Here is a 20,028-nt window from a genome sequence, read left to right as displayed (position 1 = left end):
TTTAATCTCACAGGGCGTTTCAAATCAGCGCGCACTCCGCTACGGACCAAACATTCGTTCTGGTAACTGGAAAGTATGTTTATGAGGAGCAGATAATGGAAGGAAAGTATGTGAGTCCATAGAAACATCGACTGAAATATTTGACACACTTTAATATTTAATCAAGGGTACGAAAAGGGTCCGGCATTGATTAAATGTAATAAATATAATAAAGTTCGGTGGTGAACCGATTAAAAATTGCTTCGTAGTGAACGATGTGACTTGCAAAATTCGGGTCACTCAGCAAATCAGGTATCACATTGTGAAAGACGAAATCCAAATACCAGTCAATGGAAACAGCGTCATAATCGAGTACTGTCGGTAAGTCATTCGCCAAATGCTTTTCACCGTAGGCGCTGAGAGAGCACTGTTGGACAGAGATAGGGCAGAGACGAACGTGAATAGCAGAGGAGATGAATGCTGCAACATCGCACACGTGACGTTCTTCCCGGTCCCTGTGACAAATACGGGCGTTAGCCGGATGAAGCGAGCAATCCGTAGTGTAACGGCAGCGTTGGACACTGCCGTCCGCCGACAAATGGGGAAAGCCACGGCTCATGCGCAAAACGTTTCGATGTGTGCCACAGTTCAGCATGAGTTACCACAAGCGCATTAAATTTCGGCTTCATTATAGTTGGTCTTTATCTTAACAGTCACTACACCGAAATCGTTAATACTTAAATAAAATGTTTAATTTCTTATCAAGAACTTCATTGAAGTAAATCAGTTTTATTCACTGTGAGGGTTCAGGTCTTAAATTATTCAGATTAACTGCTAAGTACTCACTCAGAGAGGGCTACTTCTACAGGGTATTTAAAAAAGGACTTTACGACTTTGAAAATTCAAATAAATTAATTCATATTACCTTCAAATATGTCTATTTGTAGTGAAATGCATCAAATTGTTTCTCGTGTAGTTCGTTACCACCGGATCGCATCGTAAGGAGCGCTAGCGGAACTTGCGTCAAAGATGGCTATCTTCACTGGACCCGAGCGTGCTAGCTGTGTGTTTAGGTTTGAAGAATCTAAGTCAGTGACAACAGTTCAGCGTAATTTCCGTACCAAGTGCACAAAGATCCCACTAGAAGGCCTATAATTTATGAGTGGTATAAATGTTTTGTAGTAAAAGGGTGCTCGGTAAGACATAGTAAATCATCAGGTCGTCCAAGCACATCTGAAGACGTCGTTGAGCGAGTGAGTCAACACTTTAACAGCCCTGTGAAATCGACCCGGCGTGTATCTCTCGAACTGCAGATTCCACACACGACTGTTTGGCTTGTTTGAGAAACGGTTTTCTTTTGAAACCATACATATCGACGATCGTACAGGAAATAAATGACACTGATAAAATTGCTCGCAAGAACTTCTGTGTGGATATGTTAAATCGATTACATGGTGATGAACATTTATTGGACAAAATCATCTTTTCTGATGAGTTGACTTTTCACTTAAGTGGCAAGGTTAACACACATAACTGTAGGATTTGGAGCAGTGAAACATTGCAACATGTTCGTGATAGCCCTAAACTGAAGGTTTTTTGTGCACTGAACAAGAACAAAGTGCACGACCCCGTTTTTTCCGCGAGATAACCATAAATGGGATAGTGTACCTGGACATGGTGCAACAATTTTTGATGCCACAGATCGATCAGGATGACCAAGAACGAAATAGTTACTTCATGCAACAAGGTGCACTACCCCACTACCTGGCTGACGTCTGGGATTTTCTGTGACCGCTTCCCAGGTCAGTGGATTGATCTTGATGTGTCAAGTGCATGGATTCCACGTTCTCCAGACCTGACACCACTCGATATTTTTTTATGGGGATTCATCAAGGATATCGTGTTTGTAACTCCTGTGTTGACTTCTCTACCTGAATTTAGATCAAGAATTTACGCTGCCACCGACCAAGTTACACCTGCAGCGCTACAGTACAGCCCAGCGAGTTTGGAAGAAATTGACTTCGGATGGGATATGTGCAGGGTAACCACCGGAAGCCACATACATCTTTAGTTTAAGGAAAACAAATCTTGGTGTGTTTCCCTACAAAATAACACTAAACCCAGCTCTAAATATTCTTTCAAAAATTTATGTGAATTTTTAGGTCTGTAATGTCCATTTTGAAACACAATGTATAATTTGCATCGCCTGCCTGAAATCCCGAATCGTTCCCATACAACAGCGATGCATGTAAGCATAAGAGGAAGGAGATTATACAGCTGATGCCGAAATATTTGCTACCGAGCCGATGGTGAATTCATTAATAGTGCACCGTATGACTTACACCTTATGTAGGCTACATCAAAAATTTGACCCGCGATAAACAACCTGGAAAACACTATGAATATTATAAACACAGTATGTGCCGTTGTCGAGCTTCGAAGTTTCAAGTAGGCGGAGCATAGGAACATTAAAACTGAAGGTAGACTCAAAACATGAAAGAAAACTTGCTAATCAGGCAAAAAGTAGAACTGTTGATCAAGGGAATTACTTAAGAGTAGGGAGATATATGAGATGAAACTAAGCAATGAGTTCAGGACCTTAGATAATGTAACACAGATGGAAGTGAAAATTATTTAACAGATGCAAACAGGCAAACAGTAAAAGATATTGTTGTTATGGCAAAAGGAAAGAAAATGTCATAATGAAAAAGGCAAGGAGAATTTCGAGTGAACCATACTAGAAACGTGGTATAACGGCGTCAACTGACATCCATCTCCGAGAAGATGTGACAGATGCAATGATAATTTGGTGCGATATATAATTTAAAACGAGAAAAGTGCATAAAAAACGAAACAAACTTCTGTAGGTATCAGATTGCATTAGTTATGATATCAGATGACGTAACAACCAAAGACAGAGAGAAAAATGTACGCAATCAAATATATTCCTATGGTTCCACAACTGAATCAATTAGACAGTAATGAAAACAAAGACATTCCAGAAACTAAGCCAGAGACTCCATGGTCGTACATAAAACTTTTAGCGATATGAAAAAGGGAAGACGCCCCGTAATCGTTAATATTTTTTTATTTTCAGTGAAGCTAGAAGTCATGTACTACAAAAGGAAGTTCCGAAATTAGTTACAGACTATTTTCCCAGCACAGAGAGAAACTACTAAATGTTCCGTTTCACAAGTTAGTTATTAAATAACATATAAAAAACGATAGAAGTATCAACTACTGTAATGTACAAGTGTGCGCTTACAGCATAGGAAAGACTCAGAATTAAGATGTAACAAAGGAACAAGCTGGCTTTAAAATAGATATAGGAAAATGGAACAATAGGAAGTTGATGAAATTTTAAAGTTCACGTTGTAAAGAAAAAAAAAAAAAAACACGTACAACGACTAGTATTTTGTGCTGGACACCAAACTGATCGTTTTTAAAATAGGATCCCTTATCCGGAAATACATGGTATAGGTCCTAGGCTGCGACCATGACAGTGTTTCGCGTCCTACTAAGCAAACCATTTGCAAGTTGTGTAAATTGGATCCATGACTGCATTTGTGGAGTGCTTAGTAAGTTAATCATAATTGAAGTAAGAATCTGTGTACAGAAAGTTGGTGCGCTGTCGAAGTTTGCGAAGGTGTGAGTTCCACGAATGTCGCAGCATATTGCAAATTATAAAAAAAACCTCAAAATTTGGACCTCCAGTTTGACTGAAGACCATACAAAATCGGTGTAAAGACTGACACACAGAGGGCGAAATACTAGCAGCTGGGCGACCTGACAGTCATGCAGTGGGTCAGTGCGATACAGTCCAACTCCAAGGTTATAAGACTAAGATACAACATAGTATTCATAGTATCTCGCAGAAAACACTAAACAGATGGAAGAGTTGGTGACTGTGTTGATCATGGATAAGATGCCCGATTACCAGTTCATTGGTTGGAAACGTTGCGTCCAGATTGTGACGTACTTTTGCATCAGAGCTAGACCTCCGTCGCTTTGTAGTCACATAACCTAAGGAACCAGTATGGGCACATTATCCAACAGTACAGAAGAAGTGTTATGACTATAGACTGAAGCAGGGAGTGAATGTTTGTACCAAGGTCGATAATGGAACCTGGGTCTGCTGCTTACTAGAGAGAGGTGCAGTAGACAATAAGGCACTCTTTGTGTGTAAGAAGGAATTTAAAATAGACTGGAGCGGCAGTGACAATTTCAATCGAGAATTGAAGTGTACCAGGGTAAGCCATGCACTTGTGTGAACCTTTGTGACAAGGTAGCCTAATGGCTAACTGTTGTGTACATAGTTCTGTGTAGTCAGTGCGTACACAACTTTCACACTAGAGCGCGCCCCGCTAAGCACAACAGCGCAGGCGCAGCGCTCATCCGTCTCCGCAGTATGAGATGGCACTATCTTAGAGACGGACCAAATTCTGCTTCCGCCGATCTGCGTATTAATATGTAACGCAGTCAATGAGATTGCTGCTAACGTAGAACCTTTTCTCTTCACAGATCACACTCGCGCAGTGATACATGAACGTGCGAGGTATTATAACGAGTGTACAGACCTTCGATTAGTCAGTCTGCATTAGTCTGTGCGAGTCTGCATTTATCTGCACCTGTCTGTACCAGTCTACATTAGTCTGTACGAGTCTGCATTTATCTGCACCTGTATGTACCAGCCTACATTAGTCTGTACCAGTCTATAGTCAAGTTTCAGTCTGCGCCTAATAAGATTACCATATTCCTGTACATAGCCATGAAGATAAATGAATAGACACTTTGTCAAGTATCAGAGATATGTGAGAATAAGATTAACGTACCAAGACCATAGGAACTTCATATTGTCAATTGTAAACAGCATCCAGAATCAAGTTACGTAATGTCTATGCTTTTTATTATTTTAATAAATGTGTGTGAAAATTAGTCAAGTTCTGTTTAAAGTTGGTCACCGTCAATCTGCTACTCTAAGTGTGCAAGTGGCATTTCTATCGTCTGACCTAACGGCAGAAGATAAACACGCCACGATAAGACGACGAGACATATTGCTGACACTCGCCTACTTCGTTAGAGCGACAAGTCAAATAATCTGATGGTGTGTGTACCGAAAGTCTTACAGTACGCACACCACACTAACACACCTGCCTAGTAAGTGGGAGACCTGTGTTCATTTCCCGGCCTTGGTACAAATTTTCACTCGCTGCTTCAGTCTATATACATTAAATCATGTCTTGTGAAACCAGTAAAATCTCTAAAACTGTGTCATTTCATTTTATAAGTACCTGCACCTGAGTTTCATGCTGGCTTCTCCTTTTACGTTCGATGCTGAGGTGCAATTCCAGAACATGGAGAGCCTCGGAAATTCTGTTCGTGTGTAAGGGGGGAATTTAGACTGAAGCGGCAGTGACATTTTAGAGCGAGGAGGGGGGCGTGTCAGGGTTATTCGTCCAGTTGTGCGAACCGCAGTGCCGAGGGGCTTAGTGGCTGACGATCCTGCCCAGTAAGCAACAGACCCAGTTTTGATTCCCGGTCTTGGTACAAGTTTCCATTCGCCGCTTCAGTTTATATTCCGTACATGGAATCATATTTGTATAAGACCAGTAATGTTTCTGAAACTGTGTCATTTCATTTGCACAGGAGTAATGTTGCTGAGCAAAATGAATTGGATCGGTACCACTAGTCCTTTGGATTAGACCCAGCCCAACGGCCTGGTCACAATGTAAGGCATGACATAAGTTCATCTTTACTATGTGTACATGCGGATTTTTTTCTGTCCAAATGTCCTATGAAGGCTAGTCGGCGTATTCCACGCTGTAACTTTGTAAATATGATTGTGCAAACGGTATTTGTCGTGGATAGTCCTTCAGCACTATTAACGCAGCTTTCTGTAATTGGTGTAGATGTAGCTGTTCGTAATGGACGTCACGCCATACTTTAGTACGAAACGTTTTTGGGGCACTTGCTAGTATTGGTACATGCTAATTCTTTGAAGTTCGTAGAAACGTGTTCGTCAACGTCAACCATTCGAACCGATACCAGACATAAATTAAAAAAGGAAATTTGCAAGTTGATCAAAAAATCAGCAATAATAAAACTAAAACAATTTAAAAAATTATCTCATCAAAAGTAAAATTCGACATTGTCAGTTTGATGTTGTAGAATCAATTTACGAGCTCTTCTACTTAGAGTAGTGAAAAACAATGTCTGGATGGGAGGGAAATAAATATAAGAAAGATTATAAATATCCCAGAGCGATTTTCATGATCTAGATAAAGTTTTCAAACTTAGTTTCCGATGTTACTTAAAATTAAGCCAAAAAAATGAATATTACAGTTCAACGTCCTGCTGGTGATGAGGTCATTTGTGAAAGAGACGGTTCATAAATTCAGTTAAAGTATTTTGACGACTTTTACCGTGAAACTTAAACTTTTAATTCAAAACCAACTCAGAGCCTAAAAACTGCTAAGCGAAAAATTAATAAATGCTATAAAAGGGAAAACAAACAAATGGAGCGGGAAACAAAGTGGCGCGGAAGGCAGAATTGTGACTGCAAAGAAAATGATTTGGTCATTACCATGGCACGTAGCCAGACGAATGGATGGTAGATTAATTAAGGACACAAATTTTTGGATTACAAGAAACGAGACAAAGAAGACGACGTAATGAGAGGAGATAGCTGATATTTTCAAATATATAGGAACAACGCTGATGAGTGCAGACAATGACTGTAACGCAAGGGGAGGACTGCATGGGGCATATGGCCAGGTTCAAAGATGGTGGAGCTACAGGTGCGACGTGACCGTCCCTTATTGTCACACAACTTGATACAATGAGCTTTCGTTCAGGATGTGATCTGCTATGGAAAACTCTGATCCGTTTTCTTTCTTAGGTTTGCCACGCCCACGCATAATATTTTGTTCTAAATTTGAAATGTTAACATATGAAATTTGCAGTAGGTGAAATAAATAAATTTATGTGCATTTCTAGGTGGGGATATTGAGCCGGCAAATAATTATTAAAATTCATGGTGAAACCTTCAGCTGCAATTTATTTTGCACAACTCGCTATTAGTTTTGTTCAGTGACCATTATCCAGCTTATCTGGCATAAATGTCAGAAAAGCTGTACCATAATTTGAAGAAAAATAATTTTTTTCTTTTAAGCCCTTCATAGTGCGTACAAAATTTCTCACAATAATGTGTACGATAATTTTCGTCAAGAAGCAAGTCCATAGCGATAGCTAGTAACACACTTACTAGCTGTCGATGTGGCCTTGCTTCTTGATGAAAATTATCGTACACAGTTATTGCTGTGAGAAATTTTTTACATACTTGGTGGGCTTAGAAGAGCAAATTACTTTTGTTCAATTTGTGGTATAACTTTCCTGCCGTTTATGCCAGTTAAGATTGATAATTTTTATTGAGTGAAAATAGTGGGGAATTGTGCAAAATATATGACAGTTTCCCCATGGACTTCAACGAAATAAATAAAGTTCACCGGGGGAAATGGTATTATTTTACATTAATTTCTCTTGAAAACTGTCTGTTAGAAACGTCTTCATATTGATCTGCCTTGTGAATGATTGAAGATGAGACTCTCTAATCAGCAGCTTCCAAGAGTTTTGGTGAAAGCGCTGCTTGCTTGCGTTGCACTAGCGTGATTGCATTTTATATTTTTTTTTTCAAGGGTGGGATTAACTCTTTTTGTCACATAAGCTGCGACATGGCCGCGAATAGAACAGGGATCCAGAAAGTGTACAATGCATTTGTTTATTTCAGTCTATGATCACAAACTTATTGGGTCCTCAGATAAAGGAAGACCTAACAAGTTTGTGATCATAGACGGAAATAAACAAATTTATTCTAAGTCCTACGGACTATCTGTCCATATCTTATTGCTCTATTGCAAGCCGTTTCGGCGGTCTCGGCCGCAGCCACCATGACTTTTGAGTGTTATTATTTCCAACTCTTGCGTTTCGGTCAGCTCACGCTCCACGTGAACCTCTACGAAATCTCAAACCCTTCTTTGACGGAGTCCAGTTTCCTCACTCTGCAATCACACTTCTTTCTAAGTAAGTAAGAATCAGCAATGATCTCTTATTAAGTCGCCCGTCGATACAGGCTGAATTTCACGTGACTTTATCAATCACTAAATAGCATTATGGACATTATGAAGTGTGTGGCATTACATTACTGCTCTTTGTGAATATGCACGTGGCCCAGTTTAGGATTTTTGTACTTCTTGCCATAAATTTTGATATATATTTTGGACAGTAAGTTAATAAGAAGTATGTTAATAAGAAATGTCTTGCAAATTATTTTCCTCCGGAAATCACGTTTCAGTTTCACGAATTTTCGGTCTCAGTTCCACATGTGCTCTATTACTTTTTGTTACTGGTTGTAGCAAGTGTGAGCACAACTTACAACAAATGGTCTCCCACAAGCATAGTACACAAGCTGCCTTCAGAAAACGGAGTATTTTTTAGTCCTATACATAATTTTTCAGTTGATCGTAGAGAATTTCAAAAAACGTGTTGCAGTCATGAATACATCGGAACTTTGTATTTCACTGATTCAGTCTTCTCCGTAGGTATTAGGCATACGACAGATAGTCACATCTTCATTGCATATCTGCTTTCTACAAGAAGAGACGCACATATATTTACACGTTGTATAAGGACAGTTGAAGTTCTTTGTTTATTGAAGGACCCTTTACTTATTCCGCGACGTTAATAAAGTTTGCTTTCTACCTCATATTTGGTTGACAGTGGTCAGATCGTTTGTTGTTCATTCATGGGTCAAATTTTGTGCGAAAATATAATATTTTCATGACATAACACTGGAGTCATACACCTATTAATTCTTAGGTAAGCTGTAAAGATGGATAGCGGCTTTCGCACTGGTAAAAGTTATGTACGTTGACAAATACTGAAGGACGCCTTAGTTAAGTAAGAGCCTGTTAAATCTCTCACTGAAAAGTTTATAAGTAGATCATATTTACACTAGTAATAAATGATCGCCATTATCTACATACATTCCACACTTTGTGATCCACTAGAATATTCGAAACCAGGGGCCGTACCACCGTTTATACCACAAGATGACCGTCATCCATTACGTTTCCAGGCGAATATGTTCTTCCCACTTCGAACCTGTCTGCTTTCTCATAGACTCTCTGAATCGCTCTCCAGCTTTCATCGTGTTAATGAACGTATTACAGTGCAAATCAGCTTATTAGTATTTAATTAAATTAACTTGGAGCATCCTAATTACATCGTTGGATTATTACGGAAGTTGTGTGCCGCTTGTAACTGTACAACTGAAACTACTACTTAAAACCCTTAACCTTAAATTCACAAAATTGATGCAAATAATCATAACGTAAGATTGGTTTAGTAATAATATGAAGAATGAGTGTGATAAATTAGTCTATACTGTTTTTCCTGTTGATTTCATCGGCGGAGCCATTTTTTGTGTAACATGCAAAATTTATTATAGTAATTCTTTCTAAGCATTTAGGCTGTAATGCAGCGAAATGAACTCACGCGATTGGTAAAACATGAAATTTTCAACATCTTACTAGAAAATCTTGTGATGTTGCTTTGGTAACATGTTTCTGTAAAAGTTTGGATGCTATGGTTGCTTATAAGTGTAATCATTGCCCTCTGGAGGCTGTTTGCAGATTTTCTAGTGCTGAAGACGGAAGAGAGGCCTCCACAATGGCTTTAAGTTGAACCTAGATGGTACGCAGAAGAGCTTCTGCGACGTTTGGAAGGTAGGAGGCGAGATACTGGCAGAAGTAAAGCTGTGAGGAGAGGCCCTGAATCGTGCTTCGATAGCTCAGACGGTAGAGCCCCGCGAAAGGCAAAAATCCCGAGTTCGAGTCTCCGTGCTGCACACAGTTTTAATCTGCCAGGAAGTTTCATATCAGCGCACACTCCGCTGCACAGTGATAATCTCATTCTTGATATAGACAGTGTTTGTCTCATCGAAAGTTGTCACAGTGCCTTGCGGATTTTATTTCTTCAGTTATGGAACAGCTAGATGGTTCATTCAGTAATGGGTTTATTTTTTGTATGTGTTTACTGTTCCTTGTTTCTCGGTAACTGTTGTCCTGACACCGATCCAAAAGGTACGGAAAAAAGGCAAGTTATCAATGGGAACAACAATGGCCTCCGGCACTGGTGCCTGATCGACACATTATGGAAGTCCTCAGATCAGAGTCAATCTGATGGCTCGATGTAAAGATGTTGTTTTCGCTCTATAAGGGTTCAGAATATTTACAGCTTTTGATAAATAGGCAGTTGTCTTACATTTCGAGTTCAATAATTTGTTTTTATTTTTAGCTATTTGCTATTAGCTATCGACCTTCTTTACAAGTAATACACAGAACATGTTACATGCGTGCTTGAACTGTCGTGTGTAGAACAAAATGAATTCAGTGCATCTCAGTAAGATATCACTACAAACAATAGAACCATATATCTGCAGCGGATGGCTGAGCTACATTCGCTACCTGTGATGGGAAGTCGTGTAAAAGACTCGGAGCTGATGCTGCCACTTGGTTAGTGATGGTGGCACATGACGTGTGACACGTGCGGGTCAGCCTGGGTCGCTACAGCAGCTTGGAATGCGCTTGCGCAGAGCGCTGTCATCCGCCACCACCTGTCAGAAGCTCCGGGCCGCCAGGATTACCTAAGTGCACTGCCTGGGCGGCTGACTGGATAAGCCCTCACGTCAATTCACGAGACACGAGCAGGATATGATAGGGGGCAAACTACCTAGTCAAAATTGCACTTTAAACTCCTGAAGGAAACCCACACAAAAACTTGCAAACTCGTTATTATTCTCAGCTTGCAAACTCATTAGTACCATTTCAGAATTAATATCGTCCAAAAAGTAATACGTTGTGTATTTATTACATACTAATGAATATTACTATTACTTGCACATTGAAAATTGTGACCAAAATGATTCACAGAAATCTCTGTACCTCAGTGGTACGTTCGAAAAGAAGAACATGAACTCTTCAACTTTCAAAAACATAAGTGGTACCACGTGCGGATTTTTACACTAACAAACGTAAGAGAGAAAGGAATTATGAAGGAGACTCCTGAGGACAGAGACTAGGTACGCAGGCCATTACTTGATATAAGAAAGAATCAGAAATGAGATAAGAACAATCTATATGTAAAAATAATAGAACTTAATGGTTTGAATGAAGCAGTTGAGTCAACATTTTTGAAACGATTCTGCCGCCATATTTATGCTTGTGTCATACGCTAGGATAAAGAAGACGATTCACCGGAGAGGAAGAAGAATAACATACCATCATTCTGGTTCAACACGGTTAAATTATTTCCTATTACGAGGGTGTGCTGAGAAGTACCGGCTCCGAATTTCTTATGTGAAAACTCTTAAAGCTTTTTAAACAAAACAGACTTCTTCTTCATATCTACATATTCATGTCCCAATAAAGTCATTCTGGGGACTAGCATATTTCTCGCAATGAAAGCCCAGACACAATCTCACTTTTGCTTGTTCCGCTTCATTACTATCAAAAGGAAGTCGTCGAAGGTACCCTTTACGTTTTGGGTAAAGATGAAAATCGATGGGGCCATGCTGGATCTGTACAGATGATCGATGACAGTGAACTCAAGGCGTTGGATTTTACATGTCGAAGCGCTCGTGTGATGTTCTGGAGTAGCATTATGTGGGACCGAATTACGCCGCTGGTGGTCATGGAAGGCGCCGTAATGGCTGTACGATATGTGTATGCCATCCTCCGACCGATAGTGCAACCATATCAGCAGCATATTGGAGCGTACACATCTTGTGAATGACTTCCTTCAGGATAACGAAATCGCTCGAATAGAGTGGCCAGCATGTTCTCGAGACATGAACCCAATCGAAAATGCCTTGGATAATTTGAAAAGGGCAGTTTATGGACGATGTTTCCCACCAACCACTCTGAGGGACCTACGCCGAATCTCCGTTTAGGAGTGGGACAATCGTGACTAACAATACCTTGATGAACCTGTGGGTGGTATTCCGCGACGAATACAGGCATGCATCAATGAAAGAGGACGTGCTACTGGATATTAGAGGTACCGGTGTGTACAGCAATCTGGACCACAACTTCTGATGGTTTCGCTGTATAGTGGTACAACATGCAATGTGTGGTTTCATGAGCAATAAAAAGGGCGGACATGATGATTATGTTGAACACTATTCTTGAATTCATAGCGTCCGACTTGCGTCTTGTGACCAAAACTGGGGATAACTTTTTTTCTCAGCGTACATCGTTTACGCGTTAACAGATTAGAGTGTCTGCTAAGTTTAGTTGCCAATCGATAATTACAGCCTACAATGGAATTCGGTGAGTATCTGCACTTTAATGATACCCAGCCAGTATAAGTAGACCTGACACATGGTCACTGACAACGATGAAATAAACGTCCTGTTTCATGTTCAGGTGCATGAGTAGACTCAAGAAATGGTATCGAAAACATCTCAACACATCACAGAACCACCTCCTGGTCACCACATGCTGCACCTTAAACGCCTTATTCGGCCGTCGGTGCACCAGGCGCCTTCCATCACTCTGAAAGAGGAAAATCGTGTCTCGTCGTCCCACACTACACATCTCCAGACAGCCGTTCTGCAGTTCCTGTGATGTTTGGCTCACTCAAGAAGTGCTCCTTTATGCGACGGTGTGATAGATGATCTTTTGCAAAGCGTACGACTTCAAACGTCCTTGCAGCTCTATTCGCAATGTTCACTCCCAAAAGGATCTAGATGAACCTGCATTTACTGAGAACATCTTTTCTTCTTGGGTCTTAAATCTATTGTCAATGAAAAGACGTAACTTTCGTCTCCAGTCTCTGCGAGGATATTTTTACGGCCACCGTTCTTACCTATTTTCCCCGATTGTAAGTGGTATACCATTCCTTGTAGACACGTTGTACAGTCCGCGGTGATAACACCAACAAATTAACAGTGTGATCACGGGCACGTTACGACCGGTAGCTACTTTCCCCCAATCCGTCACGCCCCCACGTCGACTCACCTCGCTGCGTTGATTCCGTAAAAGAGAATGACACCTACACGTCATCGCACCGTCAGTACGTCAGCGGTGGATAATCAGACAACAGGCTGGTACCAGCACTACCTCCATTTGCAGATTTCTCAACACCACTGTACCGTTCACGATGTCGGTGTTCGTAGTAACGCTACCAATGTTGGCTGATGATACAGTTGCTTTTGTATGTGGATGAAGCATTTGAAGACAGAAATCATTTCGGGTTGGTTTTCTATCCCGTACACAATATCTGGTCACTGAATTTGTCCAAATTTTTGTGCTGTTAACATCCTTAACGTAAGAGCAAAGTGTCTTAGTATTTTCGGAAAGGTCCTGTGATACAATGTTACTTCTTTTGAATATTGCACGCATTGCTCTTCTAGTTTAGGAGCGCGTTTCATTTAACATTTGGCTGTCTACTTATTTATACGTTGTGTGCCCATTGTGTGGCAGGCGTCGTTTCTTAAGGAGGTTCTTAATATTTCATGTATTCAAAGGGTTGGAGTCGAAGAGACGGGGTAAAATCTTCAATTATTATATTGGGTGAATATTTTTCGAGAGCATGCTAGACTATTCGTTTGACAAGCCACAGCTCGTCTACATATTCACAGCCTGAATAAAATGATTCAACATCCTGTTTGAGAAATGAGATATCTCCTACTTATTCCTATTACGGAACCTGCAGGCTTCTTATTTTGCTAGATCTCTGTGATTTGCTGATCATTGTTGCCCCAACTGCATCGTTCATCGTGTCTTATATTGCTAACAAACAAAATCCATAAGACTCTCATATATCAAATTATTATTAGGAGCAAGTACCTTCATTGGGACGCAGTGCGAGTTTGAGGTTAACTTGGTTATAATTTTAATGATACATGCATACACATTGACTGTGTTCGTATTTATATGTGAGCACCATATGTGGAGAAACTTACTGGGTCAAATGGATGATTTAATGTCCCAAAGGACTGATAGGTACCACCAAGAACCAAGTTTGATACTAGCTCTAAAGTCTTTGCAGCATATTTTAAGACGAAAACATTAGCAATATTGCACATGGTAGCACAATTTCCTGATCTTCAAATTATGTTAAAGATTTAGGGAATCATTTGCTAGTTATGTGTTTTTTCGATACAAAGACACGAAAGCTGATTTATACCTATGCTTTTAGGTTCTGATCAGGAAATTGTGCAGTGTTTTTTTTAAAGAGATGCATTTTTAACCGTAAGCTGCACAAAACAGATCTTCATTTATTATAGGTGTCGGTGGCTCCGACCATCATCACTGGAAAAGAAGGAAAATACAGTAGATGGAAAAGCAATTCACCTTTCTCTTACATCTTTTGATTGTACATGACCACCTCCACTGTCCACTCACATTAATGTGACCATGAATAACCAAATTTACAGCGCGAACTTCTGTGGGACCTACAGGAAGAGAGTCAGTGATATTCTGAAAGCAACCAAAACGGATGTGGACCCATGCCGACTCCAGTGAGCATCCATGGCGCGAACAGCCCGATCGAGGTGGTCCTACAGATTCCCGATTGTGCTGAAGTCAGGTGTGTCTGGTGGACAGGACAATATGATAAGCTCATCAAAACACACGAGCTGTGTGACACGCTTCCCATCATGCCGAGGAAAAAAAAAACTGCAAGTAAAGGTGATCGTGGTCCCCAAGCACAGATGCACGTTTGTGTTGACACACTGTGCGACCCAGAATACCCGCCAGGGCAGCCGAGAGCGCGGGTAGTTGGCCTTTGGTTGTGCTGCGGTGAGGACGCGCTGTTTGTGTTCCTGCCGCGGAGCGAGCGCTTGTGTTGTTTACATCGTACTCGGCCGTTTCGCGCGTGCCGTACTCAGCATATAGATCACTATGGCGCACCAATACAGAAAATCGACGCCCAAATTTGCGTTCCGCAACGAATTTGCACGGCCCAAAGCACTCGAAGTCGAACGATTTCTACGAGAAGAAGTTAAAATCCCGGCGACTGACATTCTCGGCATTCACTTGTCCATTGTGAGTAGTATCGTATATGTCAAGATCATCAACGACGCAACATGTGAACGGATCCTTCGGGACACGAAACAGGGCCTCCGTTTCTGCCATGCTGATGGCAATGTGGGGACTGTGCACGTCGATTATTCTGGCATGGGACTTCGCACGATCAGAATTTTCGAACTACTGGCGGAGGACGTCGTGACAGCGCTGCGCCCCTACGGCATGGTGTATAATCATATTGCGGAAAAATGGACGCAATTCCAAGCATATCCTGTGCTGAACGGAGTCCGCCACGTCCGAATAGAACTTAAAAGACATGTACCTTCATATCTGAATATCGGTGGCGGCCGTGCCATCGTCATCTACGATGGGCAACCGGAGACCTGCTCTGGTTGTGGGAAGGAGGGACACCTCAGATCAGAATGTACCCAACGTCGAATCACTCAACTGCCGCCGGCTGACGCAGATCCGCCATCGCAGCCGACGCTGCTTCCCGTGACTTATGCAGCAGCCCTCACGACAGCTACCACTTCACCACGACAGCCGACATCCACTGTTGGGTCGCGGCTCCATCCTCCAATACAGGGCGATGATGACACACTCGTTCCACAAGCTACGGATTCCACTCCGATGCCGCCGCCCCCGTCGACGGATAACAACATACATGACGACAGCATGGCCGTAGACTCGCTTATTGTGCCTACGGCTGCCTGCGGTTCGGCAACAAGCTTATCGTATCGCCACGCTTAACATCAACACTATACGAACGGCAGTGAAGATCCTGTTGCTGCGTGAGATGCTTCGTTCTTCGGATGTTGACATTGCCCTGTTGCAAGAAGTGTATATAGCGGCCCTCCCCGTTTTCTACGGTTATGTGACATATGTGTCATCGGCTGACCGGAATGGCAGTGGTACGGCAATACTAGAGGGCGACGGAATTGCCATCGAAGACGTGAATTACCTTCCGTCAGGAAGGGGGCTGGCGATCACAGCACTGGGCACGCGCATCATTAGCATTTACGCTCCATCAGGAACTGACCAACGCCGCGAACGATCGCTGTTCTACTCGGACCATATCGCCCCCCTCTTTATCAGCCGCTTCGATCAATATATCTTCGGCGGCGACTTTAACTGTGTGCTCCACCCCAAAGACCAAGTCCCACATTTCTCGACTTGTCAAGAACTTCGGCTAATAGTTCGAGATCTGCTCCTCACCGACACGTGGGAGACAGTGCACGGTGACCGTCCCGGGCCGACATACCTTACTAGTCACTCAGCCAGTCGCCTAGACCGCATTTATGTCTCACGAGCTCTAGCGCCGGGAGTATTGGACGCCGAACGTTGGCCGCTTGCCTTCTCCAATAATAGTGCTTTCATATGCACACTCACTCTACTACAGCAGCGGATATGGCGCAGCCGAGGACCCTGGAAGCTGAATGTAGCACATTTTCAGACCCCGGAATGCCGTCAGATTATCGCCAACACATGGCTGGATTGCGAACGTCGTCTTCCCCGATACCCTTCGACTCTAGCATGGTGGGTGGACTGTGCAAAACCAGCGTTTCGGCGTGTGATAACACAATTCGGAAAAGATATCGCAGCTTGGCATCGTCACACATTGGACTTTTATTACACGATGTTTCGCGAACTCGACAGCCAGCCACCATCTCCAAACCGACAAATGGAAAGCCGCCGAATTAAAGGTAAAATATTGTCTCTTGCGAGGAAACGTTTGGAGGGGGTCGTAGTGTGATCGCGACGTCAAGACCGAGCGGAAGGAGATACCCCGTCTATGCATCACATCGTGCTCGACAGCCGCCGGCGCCGACAGCAGCTGATCGCGGACCTCGTATTGCCAGGTGGTAGGGTCGTAATGACTCAGGCGGCGGTTACAGAGGCCTTTGCAGATCACTATCGCCGGTTTTACGACGAGGTGAATACAGAGGACGAGGAAGCGGACGATCACGTCATACTGCAGCACGTGTCGCACACCCTCGACAATGCAGCAGCGACGACGCTGTTAGGTGGAATTACACGGGACTACATCGAGGACGCGCTTAACAAGGGAGCACTCAACAAATCTCCCGGGCCAGACGGACTGCCGCTCGAGTTTTATCGGACTTTCCGCGATCTAATGATGCCCCGATGGATCATCATGTACCAAGAACTGATGACCCCCGGTTCCCACGTGCCACCTGCATTCGTGAGAAATCTCCTTATACCGATACACAAGCCTTCCAGAGGTAGGACGGTCGAGGACTACAGGCCGATTACAATGCTCAACTCGGACTATAAAATCTTCGCCCGACTACTCGCCAGCCGCATAAAGAAGGTTCTGCCCCTACTCCTCTCAACGGAGCAAACGACACAGGGCGGAGTGACAAACATGCAAACGGCAACCAGCGAATGCAGGGATTTAATAGCCATCGCCACATCCTGTCGCCTTCGAGCTGCTCTGATCTCAATTGATTTCGACCACGCCTTCGACATAGTTCACCACAAGTTCCTTCTGTCCGTTATGGCCCGCATGGGCTTCCCGCCTGACTGCCTCGACATCTTTCAGCGCCTTTTCCGTGGAGCTGCATCCCGTGTACTGGTGAATGGACGGATTGCGGGTCCCTTTCCGATCCGACGGTCAGTCCGCCAAGGATGTCCACTCTCCGTGATCCTTTACGCGATCGCACTCGAACCACTTGTCGGAGGGTTGAAAAACAGGCTCTCTGGCGTGTGATTGAGGGATCACACCTTTCACTGCAGGATATATGCTGATGACCTTCTATTACTTGTCCGATCTGGTGACGAGGTACGCTCCGTGATACAATGGGTCAATCGCTATGTATTGGCGGCGGGCAGCCTCATGAATGTGGCCAAGTCGGCAGCGATGCCCATTGGAAGAGGTCTACAGGAGGACGCTTTAGCCCCACTCCCACTAGTTAACAAGATCCGGTTCTTGGGCATAACATTTACTCAGGATGTGCGCCGCACGGCTGCCATGAACTATGCTCAATTACTACAGGCAATACGCACAGAAGTTCGCCGGAACTTACTTCAACGGATGGACCTCCTACAGCGTGTGGAATACCTCAACCTTCACGTGGCGGCTAAGATGATCCACATGGCCCAGGTCCTACCGATATCGACAGCGATGGCACACAGGCTGCAAGCAACGTTTGGATATTACCTTACCGCCGGACACTTATTTAAAGTCCGCTACGAAACACTCACCCTCCCTCCGCGTGATGGCGGACTGGGACTTATAAATGTACGAGCGAGAGCGTTAAAGTTGTGCACAATAATGAAATTGTGGACCCACAAAGAAGCTTCCCTTACGGGACACCTGTTAGAGGAATTGCTGCCGGCGTCTCTTCTGCCACCTGTCACGGTTGCGCACATCACACCCTCACTCTCGCACCTCTCGGCATTTATTCTTGAGTGTAGTTACGTGCACCCAGACCTTCCCAACACTCGCACTCCCAAGGCGAGAGACGTTTACAGACTGCTGCTAAGATCCATCCCTCGCAATGTGATTGAGAGGAAGAGCCCTACGACCCTATGGCCTGCAGTGTGGAGAGCGGTCCAGAAGCCGTTCCTCCGCACGCGGGTACGAGCCGTGTGGTACCAGGTGGTGAACGGGAAGTTTGTAACACGACAAAGATTGCACGCTATTGGTATTACGGATTCCCCCCTTTGCCGACGTTGCCACCTCGTGGATACTGACGAACACCGTTAAACAAGTGGATCGGCGTTAGAGGTATGGCTGCTAGTGCAGAAGATCCTCGCCTGCTACCTACGTATCGCGCCTCGCACAATTGAGCCACGGCTCCTCCATTGTCCAGAGGATACTTATTTCCCACCTGCGAAGACTCACTCTCTCACATGGTTTAAGGGCATGTCCATATACTACCTCTTTCGAGATGATGATGAGAAGATGGTGCTTGATTACTGGCAATTTCTCCAGGACAGTCATAGCACACTTGAGTGTACACCCCCATACCGACAACTATTTGCGAACTACTTGTGCAGTGTCTTCGATAACCCCCCTCACAGTTGGGGAGTACCGGGCAGAGGATGACCGCCTTCATGGGGCTCCACACGCTGCGAAATATTGTACCAATTGGGAAATGGAATCTGCATGCAGATGGGCCATGCACATGGAATGGCGTGCGGGATTTCGTTACATTTTTCTTTCTTTATTATCTATCATCACACTATTAGTTTCAAATTCTATTTCATAGTTTAGAAGGAACTCTTGTTCTGATATTGCTACGGATGTACAATCTAATTTTGTTTGTCGTAACTGAAAGACGCCTTTTTCCAGATAAAAAAAATTAAAAAATAAAAAAAATAAAAAAACAAAAAGGTTGGCAGAGAAAATAAATTACAATAAAAAAAGGAGCGCTAATGCGCTGTTTCCTGAACTCAAGTAGATGTGCCGACCCCGGATCGAATCTGCCCGGCGGACGACGAGGGTTGGTATGCAGGCCTGCATGGATGTGGTTTTTAGGCGGTTTTTTCACATCCCAATAGGTGAAAAAGAAAGGATGGATAGAGCGTCTGCCGTAAAAAAAACGAGCGCTAACGCGCTACTTCCTGGACTCGGGTAGGCACGCCGGCCCCGGATCGAATCCCCCCAGCGGATTAACGACGGCGGCTGGTGTGCTGGCCAGCCTGGAAATGGTTTTTAGGCGGTTTCCCACATCCTCCTAGGTGAATACCGGGCGGGTCCACACGTCCCGCCTCAGTTACACGACTCGCAGACATCTGAAACACATTCCCACTATTTCACGATTTACACTAGACACAGACAGCTGGGGTACACTACGCCCGTCCCGGGGGGGTATGAGGTGGCGGCAGGAAGGGCATCTGGCCACCCCTTGAAACTAACCATGCCAATTCCGTACTTAACCCTGCCGACCCTGCGCACAATACGGGATAAAGGCAGTAGCAAAAGAAATAAAGA

This window comes from Schistocerca serialis, chromosome 2 (genome assembly GCF_023864345.2).
Source record: "Schistocerca serialis cubense isolate TAMUIC-IGC-003099 chromosome 2, iqSchSeri2.2, whole genome shotgun sequence".
Taxonomy (NCBI): Eukaryota; Metazoa; Arthropoda; class Insecta; order Orthoptera; family Acrididae; genus Schistocerca; species Schistocerca serialis.
This window is presented reverse-complemented; position numbering follows the sequence as displayed.